The sequence below is a fragment of the Propithecus coquereli genome, unplaced genomic scaffold (assembly GCF_000956105.1).
Source record: "Propithecus coquereli isolate 6110/MARCELLA unplaced genomic scaffold, Pcoq_1.0 Scaffold170, whole genome shotgun sequence".
Taxonomy (NCBI): domain Eukaryota; kingdom Metazoa; phylum Chordata; class Mammalia; order Primates; family Indriidae; genus Propithecus; species Propithecus coquereli.
In genome coordinates this window covers 864,082-882,379 of record NW_012141636.1, presented here as the reverse complement: position 1 = coordinate 882,379, position 18,298 = coordinate 864,082, and the positions used below count along the sequence as shown (strand labels likewise).

General features: G+C 39.9%; 1 protein-coding gene across 2 annotated transcripts in view; it reads left to right on the top strand.

The window, feature by feature from the left end:
• Positions 1-1,775: 1,775 nt before the first annotated feature.
• The window catches only part of RAB30 (RAB30, member RAS oncogene family), a 75,624-nt gene continuing 59,101 nt past the window's right edge, over positions 1,776-18,298 (top strand). The window contains exon 1 of one of the 2 annotated variants that reach the window (XM_012641801.1): positions 1,776-1,956. The gene's annotated coding sequence lies outside the window, so the exon portion shown is untranslated. The remainder of the gene's footprint in view (positions 1,957-18,298) is intronic. The other variant, XM_012641799.1, reaches the window with a different exon arrangement.

The following is an 18,298-nucleotide window of genomic DNA, read 5'->3' as shown; positions in this document are numbered from 1 at the left end:
CCTAAAATACTTTAAGAGTCTGAAATTAAGCTTAAGTATAATATGTGGAGTCATTCCTTTTCCTATACTTACCACCATTACTTGCAAAAGTGTTTCAGCATAACCAGAATATTTGTTGTGTTCATAGATAAATGACACCAACACATATTACCTTTGTTTAAAAAATGAACAAGGCCATTCATCTTGTGACTTGTTCCTGGAAACGTGACATATTAAGATCATTCTTCAAAAAACTGTTTTTGTAGTTATACATGCATATATCTGAAAGGCTATTTCTACCATGTTTTGGTCATTTTTAATCACTCTGCCTAGCCTTTCTTTGATATGAGGATATATTTATCAGCTGTAATTTTATTAACTCCTAACACAAAGGTGTAGTGAATACCTTCACTCACTCAAGTAACTAGTTAATTTGTTTTCAGAATAATGTGCAAAAGGGAGAGGGGAAAAACCTCACAAAGTGTATCACTATATTTAACCCTTCAGATACTCTCAGGAGGAAAAGAAATTTCCCATCTTGACATAGTGTAGACGGACTCTGAAAAAGAATAAACACACAGCATTGTTTTAGTAATACAAGAAAAAAAAATACAGTTCATTTGAGATACTTAAAATAACTTAAAAGACCAGTAACTTTAGTTTCAGTTACTTAGTTAAAAAAATTAGTTCTTAAAAGTAATCATATATGGAGTACCACATATATTAAACACTAAAAGTATTTTTAAAATAAATTGGTGATCCACACTAATGAACCTTTCATCTCTGCAGTATTTTAGCATACACTCTAGGTTCATCCAAGACCGGTGTTCCTCCAGAACGGATCGCCGGAAGTCAGCAGGCTTATCATCAATAATACCTCCTTTCGACATCTCCCTGCTTTCGCTGGTAGGTGAAAAGATGTCGTTTTAAATCGGTGTATCACTCTTTTGGGACGCTTCTTGTCTTTTCTTACTTTGCAGGGCCAAAACAACGTCCCCTTTCCAGCTTGGTTACCTTCCAACAACGATTTCTTTGGACCTCTGTGCAAATCATTCCTGTATGAAAATTCAGTGAGGGTCTGAAACTTTGGGGAGAGGGAAGGTGGGCTGGAAAACAAATGACAAGACAAAAATAAACTTGAGAGGGTTAGCCCAACTCTGTGGGTGGAAGTAGGCTTCTCAGAATAAAAACGAGAGTCGCCGCCCGGGGTTCCCGGGCCTCAACAAAGACACCTACCGTCCCGACTATCCTGTTAGCCGGTCTAAATGATACTCCGAGCCAAGAAGCAAACCGACTCCCTCAATCCCTTAGTTAGAAAATAGGAGCAAGAGGCGTATGGCCCTGTGCAGTACCTCCAGGACCGTGATCGGCCTCTTGATGCCGCCTCCGGTCGGACCCACGCTACATCAGTCCCTAGTGCAGCCTCCACCCCCTGATTCCCACGTTCATGGCCGAAGCTCTCGATCAGCTCGCCCTCCACCTCACCGTCCCCACTGCACAACCACTCGACTCCCGCGCAGCCTGAAACCTCAGCCTGGCTCCGCAGAATCGCCCCACCACTCTCAACATGGCGACCGAGTTCCCTGCGCTCCTTCGCTCTGGGCGCGTCCAACCTTGGTGCATTTTGGGCATTGTAGTTCCAGCAGTACCCTCGGTGTCCCGCCAGGACGTAAGAAGACTACAATTCCCAGAACACACCGCTCCTGAGCATGCCTATTGGGGTGCTTTGGGCAGAGGGATGATGTCATTGCAAAAACTCCACTGCATTCATTGTGCTACAGTCTCTCCACCCCCCTGCTGCTGCTAGGTTTGCGATTGCCGCTCGCTCCAGCTGAGCTAAGAGTAGCAGCAGCACCAGGGCAAGGACTGACTCTAGCCCTTGGACTTAGGACATCGCAGCACATTCCCTTGCGTGCGTGACTCATTCGCACATCATTTCTGTTTATGCCTGGGGTGGGGAGAAAAATCCCAAACCAGGTGAGTTGAAGTGATTTATTCAAATGGTTCCACCAACTTATTCCTCCCGCTTAGTTCTCAAGGCTTTCTTTTGGGAAGATGGGGGTGGGGGCGGGATCGGGGAGGTGTTCACAGGCGCTGCTAAGGAAAAGCTCTGTGCAATTTGGGTCACTGCAAAGAACAACTCCAGCAACCTTCCCCCGCCAGAGGACCGGTGCCTGCCAATTCCCTAGTCACAACTCCCTTCAACCTTTTTGAGGCTGGGAGAGGGGGCTGGGCTGGGAAGGATGTTGGGAAGTGCTCTTGGAAAATCAGAGGCAGAGGTGGGGAGAATGCGGTCCTGTCACATACGGCCCGAGTGCTGAGGTTTGAGTGGGAAGGGGTGATGCGTGGGGAGAAATGGAGACAGTGATTTAATGTGGTCGCACTACTTTAGAACATTTCTATGTCGTTTGGACGAGCACACATTATTCATTTTTAAGATGAACGTGCTTCTTCTGAGTAGCTTAAGCTTTGTGGGGGCTTTATTTCGTGTGTGTATGTCTATGTCGTTTGTCTCGCCTTTTCTGGTGATTTGAGGTGACAGTGTCCTTTAATGGTGCACTCCGTGCCAGTCAGAAACATTACACGTGTCTGGGGAAGGTTCTCTTAGGCTGCTGGAAACAGCATTTTTGTTGAGTGTTTTCAGTTTTTCTGACTGCAAGATTCGGAATTGTTTGGAAGTGGAGTGGACAGATTTGTGCTTGTGTGTTTTAAATTACATTGCAATAGGCTCCTTGCCACTGACAATGGTACCATAATGAGCTGCCGTTTCCTGAGGCACAGTCACCACTCTAAAATAACGGTTTGGAGAAGGGATCGATGAGGGAAACCTGGTTCATTTTAACACATTAGAGAAAGGCAAAGTTAGAAGCGCTGTTAACCTTCATTTGCCATTACTGAAAGATGCCCATGGAAAAGTGATTCTCTCCAGAAAAACCAAGGAGCATAGTAGTGCTGTTTTGTTATTGTTGCTGATGCTTGTTTTTAAATGAACTGACATTTAACAGGACAGAAAGAATTCTGACTTGTATGATGTGCCCTTGTACCAGTTATAGGGATGATTAGTGCAATAAATATGTTACTTTGAGATAAACAGCTGCTGGCTACAGAACAGATGGGGCCAGTCTTAGCTGAGAGATCTATAACCTTGGAAATGGATGGACCTGGGGTCAGCCACACCCCCTCTTGGAATGTCAAAAAAAGGAGACATGCCAGAGTATTTGCTTAACTCTAAAATATTAAACCTTTTCATAGCTGAGTCAGGCACTGGGAGAAAGTCTTTCCTAGCTGTCTTCTGCTGCTGAAGCAATTTTGTTTATTTTTAATTCAAACCCTTAGGTTTCCAAAGTTGTAGCTGGATGCTACTTTGTTATATTGACTCGTGTTACTGAATGCAAAGGACAGTCCATTGTATGGGCTTTGTGGTAAGAGTGATTTATTAGGATGCAATTAGTAGCTTTCAGATTTGGGAAAAGATCAACTATTTGCCTTTGCCTCTCCCTGTGTCTCTCTTTTGCTTACTTGCTGCTCTTCCAGACACCTACCCTTCTCTCCTGTACTTTCCTTTCTCTCCTGTACTTTCCCCCCACCCCACCCATGTCTCTTGAAATTTTCTATTTCTTTCGCTGTCTCTCCATTTGCAGTTTACATTTTCCTTCTGTTTCAAAATCTCCCCCTTATCACCAGCATACCACATCTCTTTCCAGTCTGCGAACACCCTCCCTGCTCCTTTTCCACCTTGCCCGGGAACTCCAGAGTGGATGTACTGTGTGAATATTTATTCAGAGTCTTTGAAGATCCTTTCTTTGCATTTTCTTTTTCTTGCAGTCTGTGCTTGGCAGGATGAACCGCAACGAGCTTGACCCCTTTGCCTGGTTTATGATCTCTGCGACAGACATAATTTAGCCCCAGCAGCACGTGGACAATGAAATGATGAAATATTGGAGTTGGGCGCATGCCACTTTTCCTTTCTTTGGCACCTGTATTGAGAACTGCCAATGGGTTAGCAAGGATTTTAAATGCTTTACATGAAATGTTCTCATAATTTCCAGGGAATAAGTAGTCTTCAAATGGCTTCTGCCTCATTTAATACATTTTTTTTTTCTGCATCCCTGCTCTAGTCATGGTGGGAAGGCTGTCTTTTCCCTTCTCCTCCTTCTGTTCCCTGCTGGTTGCTGAGGAGCAATCCAGGTAGCCAGACTACCCATTTGTTGTTGTTGTTGCTGCTGCTGTTGTTTTGAAGGTACTTTGAAGGCAGCTTTCCCTCCTGTCATCGCTTCTCCTTTGTGGAAGAAAGAAGTTTATTATTTTATACCCCTATCTTTTTTTGTTTTGTTTTGTTTCTTGTTTTTTGTAGAGATAGGTTCTTGCTATGTTGCCCAGGCTGGTCTTGAACTCCTGGCCTCATGCAATCCTCCCACCTCAGTCTCTTAAAGTGCTGGGATTACAGATATGAGCCACCGTGCCCTAGCTCCCCTCTCTTTTTTTTAATTTTTAAATTTTTATTATTTTTTTCTATGTCACAAGTCATGAAGCAAATATACTCCTCTCTAAAGGAGAAGGGTGTGGTAGTGGTTATGTTTGTTTGCTTAACAGCAGTGCTTCTCTAGGTGTGGAAAGTCTGACTGATGTCCATCTGGAGGCAGCCAATGTGACAGGCAGATTTAGAAGCTGTCATCCTAGACCTCTCTTGTACCACATTCTCATTCTTAATTTTCTTCTTCTGACATGCTTCCTCACCCACTGAGGTTTTTTAGTGTTCTAGAGAGGAGAAATGAGCTGAATGGAAAGTCAGATTTGGCCTCGTCACTGCTGTCTCTACGACCTTGAATAACTATGCATTTACTTCTGCCTCATATTTACAAAGGGATAGTGATCTTTGCCCCTTGGTTGAGTTGGCCTGATGTTATAGCCCTCTATATTCTGGCCCTAGCCTATCATTCTGACAGCTAATATTAATTGAGCAGCTACTGTGTGCTAAGCACTATGGATACATCAGTGAAAAGAAGTGCTTCCCCTGCCGTTGTGGAGCTTATACTCTAATAGGGGGAATGCTCAATGAACAATTGCAAGTGTGATGAATGCCGCTTCCAAAGGGTGATGTACTATAAGATGGGATAGAGGTGCTTAATGTGGTAGTCTCCCCTTGTCTGGAGGAGTCAGAGAAGGTCTCCATAGGAAGATGACATTTCAAGAGATTTGGAAAGTGAGTGGAAGTAGTAATTTAGGGTTACTAGGAGATGCTTAGAGTGGAACAAAGTGGGTTTCTGGCAAAGGGAACTGCATGTTCAAGTACAAAAAGAAGAGTGGTTAGTATGAGGATTTGAAAGGAGGTTAGTCAGTATGCAGAGGCAGTGCAAGGGGACTGAGACCAGAATGAAGAAGAATGAGGCTGGAGAGGTGGGTAGAGGTTAGAGATTGGGTAGTTTTCTGTGCTACAGGTGAATTTTGGTCTTTATCCTGAGGGCAGTGGGAACCTAGTAAGGGCTTTATTTAGCTAGAATAATGACATATGTAGAATTATATTGAAAACATCACCCTGGCTATTAAGTGGAGAAAAGATTGGAGGAAAGGCTTGGCCAGAGTGAATGTGTGGAGACCAAGTAGCAAGTAATTTTTGTAGTCTACATGAGGGATGGTGGTGCTTAGATCTAGGATGGTGACAGAAGGTTTGGAGAGAAGGGAGGAGAGTGGAGAGACACTAAGTTTGAAAATTATAATTGATAAGATTTGTTGACTGATTGAATGTGGGGATTGGGAGAGAAGGGAATCAAGAATGACTTGAGTTTTTTCTTGAGCAACTGGGGATGATGACATTTACAGAGAAAGGGGACACTGAACAGGGAGCAGATTTTTTTTGTGTTTTCAAGAAGGGAAGATTTTTGGATGTATCGAGTTTGAGGTTCCTGGGAAACTCTAAGATCTTTCTCTCACTCTTCCTGTCCATGTGTAGGATGTGGCGTGGTGGAGTAGAAGAGATCTCTAGATGGGGCTTTCTAAGGCTGGGTACTGCTTATTTATTAGCTGTATGATGTTGGACACATTGCATTCTTTTTCTGAGCTTTAGTTTCCTCATTTGTAAAATGTATTCACTTTATATTGATAATTTATACTGATCCCCAGCTACACGTGCACTATGCTAAGAAAACAGCATTGAATAAGATAGTGTTTGCTTTGGAGGAATTCACTCAGGTGAGGGAGACAAACATAAATAATCATAATCGGAGAGGTACTTTGGCAATACTAGGAGAGCACAGCCCCAAGGGAGGCATTTGTTCTTCCCGTGGTGGAGGCCATGTCCACAAAGTGGCGGGTGACCTGTGACCCTAGACATGAAGGCAAGAAAAAGCTCTCTACACTCTGTTCCCAGGTACCCAATAGAGTGTCTTGCAAATTAGAGACTCTGTGAATGTCGACTGAGTGGACCCACCTAAGTCACTAAGGGCCCATTCAAAAGCGGGAAATATCAACACATTGAAAGAGGACAGCTAGTAATAATACAAACGTCAAATGTAAAATGCTTCTTAGCAAACCCATTATTTCCTGAGACATGCAGCCTTTGAAATGTTTTGTGGATGTCTTTTAGGGAAATTCAGAAATATTTCAGATCTGGTTTCTTTTTCGGCTGAACTTCCTTGATTAAAGTTAGTTTCTCAAAAAGTTATTCTAATTGCATAGAGTTCCCTAAATCAATAAATAAAATTGGTTGAGCTGTGGGCAATAGTTATTTTTCTGTAGTAAATTAAAAATCTCTCCTCTTACTTTTAAATTTTATTTAATTTTTTTTATTTTTTGTTCCTCCTCCACTCTGAAGGAAACTTCTCACTTTTATCTCATAACAACATATTTAGCTTTAAGAAAAATTCTCTACATTGTCTTTTATTTTGTTGCAGAATAGGAAACAAACAAGACAGACAAAACATCAGAATGTTTTAATAATTTAGGAATTTAGGAAACCTCATTGCCCTGTTTTCGGGCTATAAGTGGAATGAGATCTATCTCCAAATAAGAATATAGGGAATTTTATATAGATCACAAATACTTTATTTTCAGTTTCTTCCTCATAGGAATCCAACCCTTGAAAACCAGGTAGGCATCCTCAAGATTAATCTAACATAGCAGTTCTTACTTCATCCCTGGAAGATCTGGAAAGACCATGAACCCCTGTGATCATATGTTAAATTGTGTGTGTGTTTATGTGCTGAAGTTAATATGTACATGCACACATTTTTCTACCACTATGTGTATGTCCTTGGGCAAATTACTTAACCTGTTTGAACCTCTGTTTCTTTGCAAGATTATCTTTTAAATGAGATAATGTATTTTAAATGTCTGATACTATGCTTGGTATAGCTGGTACTCATGGTAGCTGTTTTTAACATTATATTTATTTATTGTTTTTAACATTTTATTTAATGGGTGATGCTTGTTTAGTATCCACAGTGACAAAATAAAGAGAAAGATAACTGATTGTAATGAGACAACCTGATTTAATGGGAAGTACACAATATCATCAATGTAGAATTTTCGCCAGAAATGCTTAACTTAAATCTAATCATGAGCAAATAATCAGACAAATCCAGATTGTGGGACATACTGCAAAAAAGCTGGCCTGTGATCTTAGAAAATGTCAATGTCATGAACGACAAAACAAAAAAAAGACGTAGGGGACTGATCTACATTACTAAAGAACAATGACAACTAAACAGAACATATTGTCCTTGATTATATCCTGGACTTAAAAAAAAAGCTATAAAGGACGTTTTGGGGACGATTGGGGAGATTTGAATGGGAGCTACCCATTAGATAATCAGTAACAATGTTAGTTTTATTGGATGTGATAGTGATTCCATCCATTTAACTTGACATGTTGTAGATATTGGTGTATAGATCAGTTGGCATTCCTCAATGTTGTCTTCAGGAATGTCATAGCAAAGCTGGAAGACTTCAAGGGCTGCTTCAGAAGGCAGTGATTTTTTTGATCCCTGCAAGTACTTAATTAGCCTATGGTCTTGGATACCATTTGTTGGGATATTGTAAGTAAGCTTTTATGGCTTTTTAAAACATAATCCTATCATTCTATGAAAGTGCGAACTTCTACAGCTGGCACTCTATCCTTGACATTACTAGAGGTAGTAAATGTAGGTGGAGCATTAGATGTTCCCAAACTGAAGAGGAAAGGATGGCAAAGGGCACATAAATATATATTTTAATTTGTTTTTTGATCCTAGAACTAATATAAAATTAATAAAATTTGTTTATATCCCATTCTAGCAGGTGTAGCTAAAAAAGAAAAAAAAAATATTTATTACAGAAAACCACAGTGGACCACATAGGGAAAGTCCTCTTGAATTGCACCCCACAAAGATAATCAGCTGTCAGATTTTGATGTTTATTCTGTCATTTTTACCTGTACATATACTAACATTATTACAATACATATAATTCTGCTTGTTCTCTTTCTTTGTGTGTGTGTGTGTATGTGTGTTTTGTTTTTTATTTTGCTAACATACATAATGGTGAGAAATGTTCTTTTTTGCTTAATATATTTTGGGTATTTCCCCCATGTATTTGCGTATTGCTCCAACTAACCTGTTTTAATGGTTGTTGGAAACTGCTACAGTGAGCCTTTGAGTGTGTATCATTTTCTTGTAGACTTGTGGAAATATTTCTATAGGATACTTTTCAAAGGGTAGAAATGCTGAGTCAAAGTGCACTAATAGTTTCCCTTTAATTGCCCCTGATTTAAGTTCTTATCAGCAGTTTTAAAGTGGTATTTCTGAGTTCAATGTACTTTTGCTGAGTTCAATAGCCATATGGGCTAAACTCTTTTACTGAGTGGAGGAAGTTGTGAAAGGTGGACAGAATGTGTGCAAAAATGGAATTACAGAATTTCTGCTGGTTTTTGTGATGGCTGTAATAAAAGTTGATGTGTAAATAACGTGAAAACCTCTGGAAGATAGAAATAAAATACATTATCTCTGCCTGCAACACAGTACAGTGTTTAAAAAGTGAACTGAAACAATAAAGCAGTCAAGCGTTTTCCCCAGAGAATTCTGCAGGAAACTTTTATTTTTGAGTTATGGTTAACTTCACTAAAATGTGGACACCATCAACCTTGAGATGAAAATAATCTCTTCTGCTTATTCCTCCACTTCTCAGTCATACAACCACATTGGAAAGAGGGAATTTAAGCCCTACTTTTAAAATATCTGAAGCAGGTTGTTAAAAGGCATGAGTGTTCATTTTTCTGTATTTCAGTAGAAGCAATCATAGGGAAGATTTTGGTATTTTTCTGTAGCAAAGCAGGTGTGAGCTTAAAAGTGGCCGTCAGTGACTCACTCTGCCCTAACAGGGACCATGGGGAAGAGATTGTGAGGATCACAAGCCACGAATTATTTTCACTTTTTCAGCATTGTGGCTGGTTGGAGCAAACAAAAAATTTGAGCTGTTTGCTACATGGACAACTTATCTTTTTAAGCCTCAGTTTCTTTATCTATAAAATGGGGATTATTGTGAGGCTTAAATTAGATTATGTGTATAAAAGGGCTTTGGCAAATTTATGTGCACATAAATATGTGCTGTTGAAGTGCTGCTATCTTTGACTGAGCCAGTCCATTACTAATCTTTCCTTTAATTCCAATGGCATTTGTAAGCTGAAAGACTTTTTTAAGAAATTCTATCTTATAATGTCTTATTGTTATTGATACTTCTTCAGCCAATGTTTGTGTGCTAAATGCAAGGTCCTGTGCTGGGTATTCTGATAGGGAAATGAAGGTGGAACCAACCAGGAGCTTTCCTTCTTCACCACCTTTATTCTAGGACACTAATATTTTTTAATGAGGATCTTTAGTGAAAGATGCCGTACAAAGGTGTTCTGTGTATACTGTCTCATTCTCTCAATTCTAGGCAATAGATTTTAGTCCCATTTTTTACATAGAAATCAGGAAACAATTCTTAGTAAGGTTAAGTAACTTGTTTTGTTTTTTGATGTTACCTAGCCAAAAAAAAAAAAAAAAAAAAAAACAGATGTAGACCCTAAGTCTTCTGGAACCAAAACTACGCTGCTTCTCTAGCTGCTTCCTGGTTTTGCCTTGCCTTCTAATTGAAAGTATAAGCTTCATGAAGGCAGAACTGGCTTTCATGAGGTTCACATTACCTTTAGGCATGGGGCCGGGACGGGCGGCGGGAGGAGTTTTCTGTAGACCTATTGAGTTCACTGAAGCCATAATGTGAACTGTCATAGCACAGACCAACCGAGTGGTTTATATGTTTTACTTGGTTTTTTCCTTAACTTATTATGAAAAATTTCAAACTTATAGTACAGTTGCAAAAATAGTATAGGAAAGCTGGGTGCAGTGGAGTGCACATGTAGTCCCAGCTGCTCAAGAGGCCGAGGCAGGAAGATTGCATGAGCCCAGAAGTTAGAAACCAGCCTGGGCAACAGAGTGAGACCCTGTCTTTAAAAAAAAAATAGCACGGTGAACACATCATGCATCTTTTATCTGGGTTAATTTGCTTTTGTCTTTCTGCATGTACACACACATAGACATTGTTTTTTTTCTAAACCACTTGAAAGTAAGTTGCATATATCACTTGTCACCATATTTTATCTCTAGGCACTTAAACATGTATCCCCTAAAAACAAGGACATTCTCTCATGTAACCACAACACCATCACATTGAAATAATAAATTTTTCAGATGTGTCCATCCAATGTCCTTTTTTTTTTTTTTTTTTTGGAGGAGACAGAGTCTTGTTTTGTAGCGCTAGCTACAGAGCAGTGGCGTCAGCCTAGCTCACTGCAACTTTAAACTCCTGGGCTCAAGTGATCCTCCTGCCTCTGCTGCCCAAGCAGCTGGCACTACAGGCGTGTGCCCCTATGCCCAGCTAATTTTTCTATTTTTTGTAGAGACAGGATCTTGCTCTTGCTCAGGCTGGTCTTGAACTCCTGACCTCGTGCTATCCTCCCACCTTGGCCTCCCAGAGTACTAGGATTATAGGTGTGAGCCACCGCACCCAGCCTTCAATGTCCTTTATAACTTTATAAAAAAATTACTGATTGAGGATCTTATCAAGGATTACTTACAAAAGATATTTATGTCCTTTAGTTTACTTTAATGTAGCATAGTCCTGTATTAGTTAGGGTTCCCCAGAGAGATAGCACCAATAGGATAGACAGATGGATGGATGGATGGTTGAGAGGGGATTTATTAGGGAGATTGGCTCACATGTTTATGGAGGCTGAGAAGTCCCATGATGGGTCATCTACAAGCTGTAGACCCTGGAATGCTGGCAGCTGGTCCAAGTCTGCAGGCCTCAGAACCAAGGAAGATAATGGGGTAACTCTTAGTCAGAGGCTGAAGGCCTGAGAATGCGGGTGTGCATGGGATACTGTTGTAAGTGCTTGAGTCTAAGGCCAGGGAGGCTGGAGTTGTTGTCCGAGGAGAGGCATGATGTATTCCAGCTCCGGTAGATAGCTCGACATACTCGTCTTTTCTCTGTTTTTGTTCTCGCCAGGCCCCCAACTGGTTGGATGGTGCTCACCCACATTGATGGGGGGGTATTTCCCTCCTAGTCCACTCAGACTCACAGGCTGATCTCTGGAACTACCCCCACAGACAGACTCCCAAATAATGCTTTACCAGGTTTCTAGGTATTCCTTAATCCACTCAGGTTGACACCTAAAATTAACCATCACAGTAATATCCTTGCCTTTTACGATATTGAAATTTTTGAGGATTCCAAGTTTGTTATCTTGTAGATTTTCTCATTATTAGACTCAGGTTAAACATTTGTGGTAAGAATGCCCCATAGGGAATGTTTCATCCCTCCCCTTGCATCACAGGTGACATACAGTGTCAGTTTGTAACATCACTGGTGATGTGAGGTTTGATCGTTTGGTTGAGAGGGTATTGCTAGATCTCTCCATTGAAAGAGCACGCTTTTCCTTTTGTAATTAGTAATATTATCTGTGGGGTAATATCTTGAGATTGTTTGAATATCCTGTTCTTCAACAACTTTTATCCAACGGTTTTTAATATCTATTGATAATCCTGGTCTAGGTCAATTGGTATTTATAAAAGAACGATTTTTTAATTCTCTCTTTCCATCTATATTTATTATCTGATAGATTAGCTTTCACCCCTCCCCCCCTTTTAAATATCACTCGGACTCATTGATTCTTTCCTCCCAGTGTGTTCTAATCCATTACCAATTTTCTTGTCTTTTTCCCCCCAACCTATGGTTTTTGATACTCAAATTGTCCCAAATGTAGCCATTAGGAGCCTATCTTATTTTATTTGACCCTAAAAGCAACTGGATAAATTAGGTGAGAATTTGCCCTTCCAAGCAAGGAAACGAAGGCTCAGAAACTACAAGTAACTTTCCAAGGATCACATAGCTAGTTAGCAGAGGTGGGCAGATGCAAACCTAGTTCTAACTCTAAAGTAGTTCCTGCTATTCCACACTGCCTCCTGGCTGTCCACGAACAAAATGTCACTTGCTGAAACCAAGTTAAAAAGAAAGAGCACAATCATTGCATCATTGTTGCTAGTAGCAAATGATTGGAAACAACCCCAGGTGTGCATCAGTAGGGAACTGGTTAAATAAAGGATTTGTTCACACCAGGGAAGGCAATGAAACTACAAACAAGAATTAAGGTATTCTCTAGTACTGATATGGAAAGATCTCCAAGTATATATTAAGAGAAAAAAGGAAAGAAGTAGGTAATAAAATATATTTTAATTTGCAGAAAGAAATGAAGGATATAAAAAAATAAAACGATTACTAGTAGAGGGTGGTAGGAGTGGATAGTAGGAGGGTGTGTGTGTGTGTGCGTGTGTGTGTGTACTGAGATTTTTCAATATTTATTTTATATAATATTGATATTTAATAGCTTTATTGAGATATAATTCCACATATACCAGAAATTCACCAGTATATAATTCAGCAGTCTTTAATATGTTTTTAGAGTTGTACAACCTGCACCACAATCAATTTTATTTTGCTAATTTTTTTTTTTGGTACTTTGAGTTTCTGTTTTACAGAATCAATATTAGAACATTTTCTTTTTTTTGAGACAGAATCTTGCCCTGTTGCCAGGGCTAGAGTGCTGTGCCGTCAGCCTAGCTCACAGCAACCTCAAACTCCTGGGGTCAAGTGATCCTTCTGCCTCAGCCTCCCGAGTAGTTGGGACTATAGGTGCATTACACCATGCCCGGCTAATTTTTTTCTTTCTTTCTTTCTTTCTTTCTTTTTTTTTTTTTTTTGTGGAGACAGGGTCTCATTATGTTGCCCAGGCTGGTCTTGAACTCCTGGTCTCAAGTGATCCTCTTGACTTGGCCTCCCAAAGTGCCAGGATTACAGGCGTGAGCCACCGTGCCTGGCCTGTTGTTATTTTTTATTGTAGTCATTCTATGGGGATATCACACTGATTTTTGAACCATATAAATGTATTATCAATGTAATATCTATTCCAAAAACAAAATAAAATTAAACAAAATTAGAAACAGTAGCTTAGAAAGAAAAGTTTCAGATGGCCAATTGAAGGATCAGGGTGTGGAGAGGTGGTCTTACGGTAGCAGCAAACATCAGGTTTTCCTTGTTTAGCTTAGTGTCCTGATGCATATACATTTTCTATTTTTTTCCTTTTTAGCACCACCTGACTTTTCCTCCTCTATCACTCTCCCAGTTTCCTTACCCAGAGGCTGGGAGGCCTTGGGTGTAAAGTACTGGCCTCAGGATTTCTTACACTTTAGTAGCAGCTCTAGAGACAGAGTGGCTTAGAACCACATTGTTTCTTAAGACCAAAGGATGCGCCACCAGGATTCTATGAGTCATGACGTTCTCATGTTGGTTTCCTCAGTACTCATGATGAGGGCATTAGACAAGACTTCTTTAGCCATTGGTGGCTAGTCATGAGGCAGAGGAATGCCTTAAAAGGATCCCAAGTGTAGGAGCCTACAAATTGGAGTTTGAATTGTGTTCTGATATTTACAAACTCTGTGATCTTGGGCAAGTCTCAACTTCTCCAAGGCTCAGATTCTTCAGAGAAGTTGTGACTTGCCCAAGATCATGCAGTTTGAAAGTCGGGGATGTCTAGTCTCAAAATATCTCTTTATAAGTAGTTATTAATTTCAAAGGGAAAAATAGTAATGTTACAGTGGAGAAACATGGCAGACACCACTTTTACTAAGTGATCAAAGTTAACACCACTGATGAGGCAAATAGATGCCAGAGAAGGGCACAACATCACCTGTGTGGCATTCCTGCCCAAAATGCATAACCTGATCTAATCACAACTATCTCAGGAAATATCTGATAAACTCAAATCGAGAAACATTCTACAAAATGTTTTTTTCTGTATTTTTCAAAACAGTAAAGTTCACGAAAGACAAAGACTGAGGAATGGTTCTTCTAATAGATTAAGAGACCAAAGACACGTACAAATTAATTGTAACATATGATCCTGGATGAGATCTTTCCCCAGAGAAATTGTATTTTTCTTTAGCCATAAAGACCATTATTTAGTCAACTGGCGAAATTTGAATAAGAGTTAAGATTAGATAATAGTATAGGATCAATGTTAATTTCCTGATTTTGATAATTATACTGTGGAAATACAAGGACTGTCCTTGTTTTTTAGGAAATGCTATATATTTAGGGGTAAAGCAATTGTCTATATACAAAGAGAGAGAGACTGACAAAATGTGGTAAAATATTAACATTTGGGTAATCTGGGTGAAGGTATATATAAATTCGTGGTAATTTTCTTGCAGCTTTTTTTGTAAGTCTAAAATTTACTAACAAATAAAAGGGTAAAAATGGAAGGAGAGGGGATGCCAATCCTTAGAGCACAACATTGTTGTGAGGATTAAACAAGGCTCAGATTTCAGCATGGTGCCTGTCACCTGGGAGCGCTTGCAGTACAGGTGGGCATCCTGGGATGGGCAAGGCAGGTAGTAACTCTTAGTCATTATTTGGCAGCCTAATTAAAATACGCCCGTGGCATATGATGACAGTATTGTTCTGAATCCACAATTGGGATTCATGTTCTGACAAAGAATTTTCTCTCTTATTTATAAATTCATCTAATTGCAAAGTCTTACAAAAATATGTCAAATCACATTTAGTTATCCATTTAACAAATCATCTTGGTATAGTGTTAAATTTATGTGAAGCCATGATTGTCATAGGAAAGCTAGGGGTAATGAATGATCACTTTCCATTTGGGCTGTTTTTGGACCAATCCTAGCATTTGAACAACTGCTTCTTACCTTCTCTTTTTTTCCCTTACCTTCTCCCCCACCTGCAACACCCAGTTTCTGATTTTGTCACAGAGAACCATTTTAATTTCCTATGTCAAATGTTAATTGTTTCGGGAGACAAAAGAAACTTAAATAAGCTTTTCCTTCCAAACCTCAAGAATTCTGCTTTCTAAGAGCTAACTTCAGAAAGAATGTTTCTGGTCTGGAAAATTTGGGTAGCAACCTGAAAAGGAATTCATGGCCTAGAGGAACTGGAACTGGGGTGGAGAGCTCAATTTCTTTTGAGAGAAATTAAAGTAAATACTTTTGTCTGCAATAATAATAAAGATTTATTTATTTTTCCATCTTTTTGCTAAAAGCCTCAAAACATGAATGATTAAATTCAAAATAGATCACTAAAAAAAAACCTTGAGTAATCCTAATTAAAAAACATTCTTAAGATCTTGGCTGGGCTATTTTGCTGAGTGAGAAAATCCTTAGTAACATTTAAGGCAATCCCTTTAAAGTGACAAAATTTCTACCTCTTGGAGCTGCAGCTATATAACTGAAGATTCCAAATTCAGTGATACCAATCCAGATCCTTTGTTATTGCTGTAGACTGTCCTTCTGTTTTGACTATTCCCTACCATAAATTGTTTGGTCTTAGAATTCTGCATGCTTTTTGCTTTTAAAGTTATCATGGCCAGGCAACAAAATGGCGTGTTTGTATATACAATAAGTTACTTTCATTCTGTAATTTTATAATAATAATCATGGCAAATTTTTTTTTAGTTTATGATGTGCCATGCACCGTGCTGACTGCTTTACATAAGTTAGATCATTTAATTGTGGCAAAGTCACATGAGGATACTGAATCCCTGAGACCTTAAGTAACATGCCTACAATCATGTGAACAGTTAAGAGGCAGATTCAGGGCCAGAAATCAAGATTCTATTACTGCAAAGCCTGTGCCTTTGTGATTTTTCTGCTGTACGATTTGCAATTTTGTGTGGAAGATGATTAGTTTTTCACTTTATCTTTGAAGCGGAGTCCTGTCTTGTTTACTTGATAGGTATTTGAGTGTCTATCATGTATTAGGCACCTTGAGAATGATAGAAATGGTTGAAACCCAATCTTTATCATCACTAAGTTCATACTCAAGAAGAAATAGAAATAGTACATCCATGCTTATGGCAGTAATTATTCACCATAACCAAAAAGTGGAAGCAACCCAAGTGCCCAGAGACGGATGAATGGATAAACAAAATGTGGTATTTACATACAATGGAATAATATTCCTTCCTGAAAAAGGAAGGAAATTCTGACACATACCACAGCATGGATGCCCTTGAGGACAGTGTGCTAAGTGAAGTAAGCCAGTCACAAAAGAGAAATTACTGTATGATTCTATTTGTATGAGGTATCTAGGGTAGTCAGGCTCAAAGAAACAGAAAGTAGGATGGTGGTTACCAGGGGCTGGGGGAAGAGGGGGAAGTACAAAGCTTTTTAATGGGTGTAGAGTTTCAGTTTTTTTTTTTTTGAGACAGAGTCTCACTCTTTTGCCTGGGCTAGAGTGCCGCGGAGTCAGCCTAGCTCACAGCAACCTCAAACTCCTGGGCTCGAGCAATCCTACTGTCTCAGCCTCCCGAGTAGCTGGGACTACAGGCATGTGCCACCATGCCCAGCTAATTTTTTTCTATATATATTTTTAGCTGTCCAATTAATTTCTTTCTATTTTTGGTAGAGATGGGGTCTCGCTCTTGCTCAGAGCTGGTCTCGAACTCCTGAGCTCAGAACGATCCGCCCGCCTCGGCCTCCCAGAGTGCTAGGATTACAGGTGTGAGCCACCACGCCCGGCCAGAGTTTCAGTTTTATAAGATGAAAAAGTCCTAGAGATTAGTTGCACAAAAACGTGAATATACTTTACACTGCTGAATTGTATACTTAGAAATTGTCATGGTGGTAAATTTTATGTTATGGGTATTCTACCACAATTTTAAAAAATCATACAGATAACACCCCTTGTCTTAGTCCATTTGTACTGCTATAACAAAATACCTGAGACTGGGTAATTTATAAACAACAGAAATTTATTTCTCCCAGTTTTGAAGGCTGGGAAATTCAAGATCAAGGCATCAGCAGGTTCAGTGTCTGGCAAGGACTGCTCTCTGCTTCCAAGATGGCATCTTGTTGCTGTATCTTCCAGAAAGGATGAATGCTGTTGCCTCACATGCTAGAAGGGATGAAAGGGTGAACTCACTTCCTCAAGTCCTTTTATAAGGCCCTAATCTATTTATGAGGGTGGAGCTCTCACGGCCTCATCATCTCCTGAAGTCCCCACCTCTTAATACTGTTACATTGGGAATTAAGTTTCAACGTGAATTTTGGAGGGGACACAGTCAAACCACAGTCCTCCACTACTATGTAGTTAAAAGTGATCAGTGAGACAAGGAAGGACTGATGAAGTCATAGGGATTTGACAGGGTAGATCTGGCTGGGCAGTGGAAGATGGTTAAGATTTGTATAGCAATGAGGAAGGTGGGAAGAGTAACTCAGGTGAAAGGAACAGTGAGCAAAGTTACAAAGATGTTTTAAGATCCAGTCCTAGCAAGGAACAAGTCTTCGAGTACATGGTTCTATAATTATGGGTGTCCCAGCCTCCTAGGTGGTCAGAGACTTAAAATCAAAGTCTAAACCAGGTTCACGAAGTTGTGGTATGCTGGACAGGGACTCATTTATGATTCATTCAGTGAACATTTATTGACCACATAGTGTTGGGTGCTATGCTAGGCATTTTATGTATGTTGGCAGATTTAATAACCCCAGCAACTCTGGAGTTATTAATAACCCCAATTAACAGATGCAGAAATTGTGACTCAGAAAGAAGAGGTAACTTATCCAAAGTCACATGACTGGTAGGTGGCAGAAACAAGACTTTGCCTGTGGAGCCCATTTTGTTCACTAAGCTACATGCCTTCCCTGGGGGGTGAGTGCGATGTCTGCCTTTGAATTACAGTCGAAATAGTATGTGGCTACCACAACTTGCCATCTTCTTGCTGCTTTTGAGGCTGAGT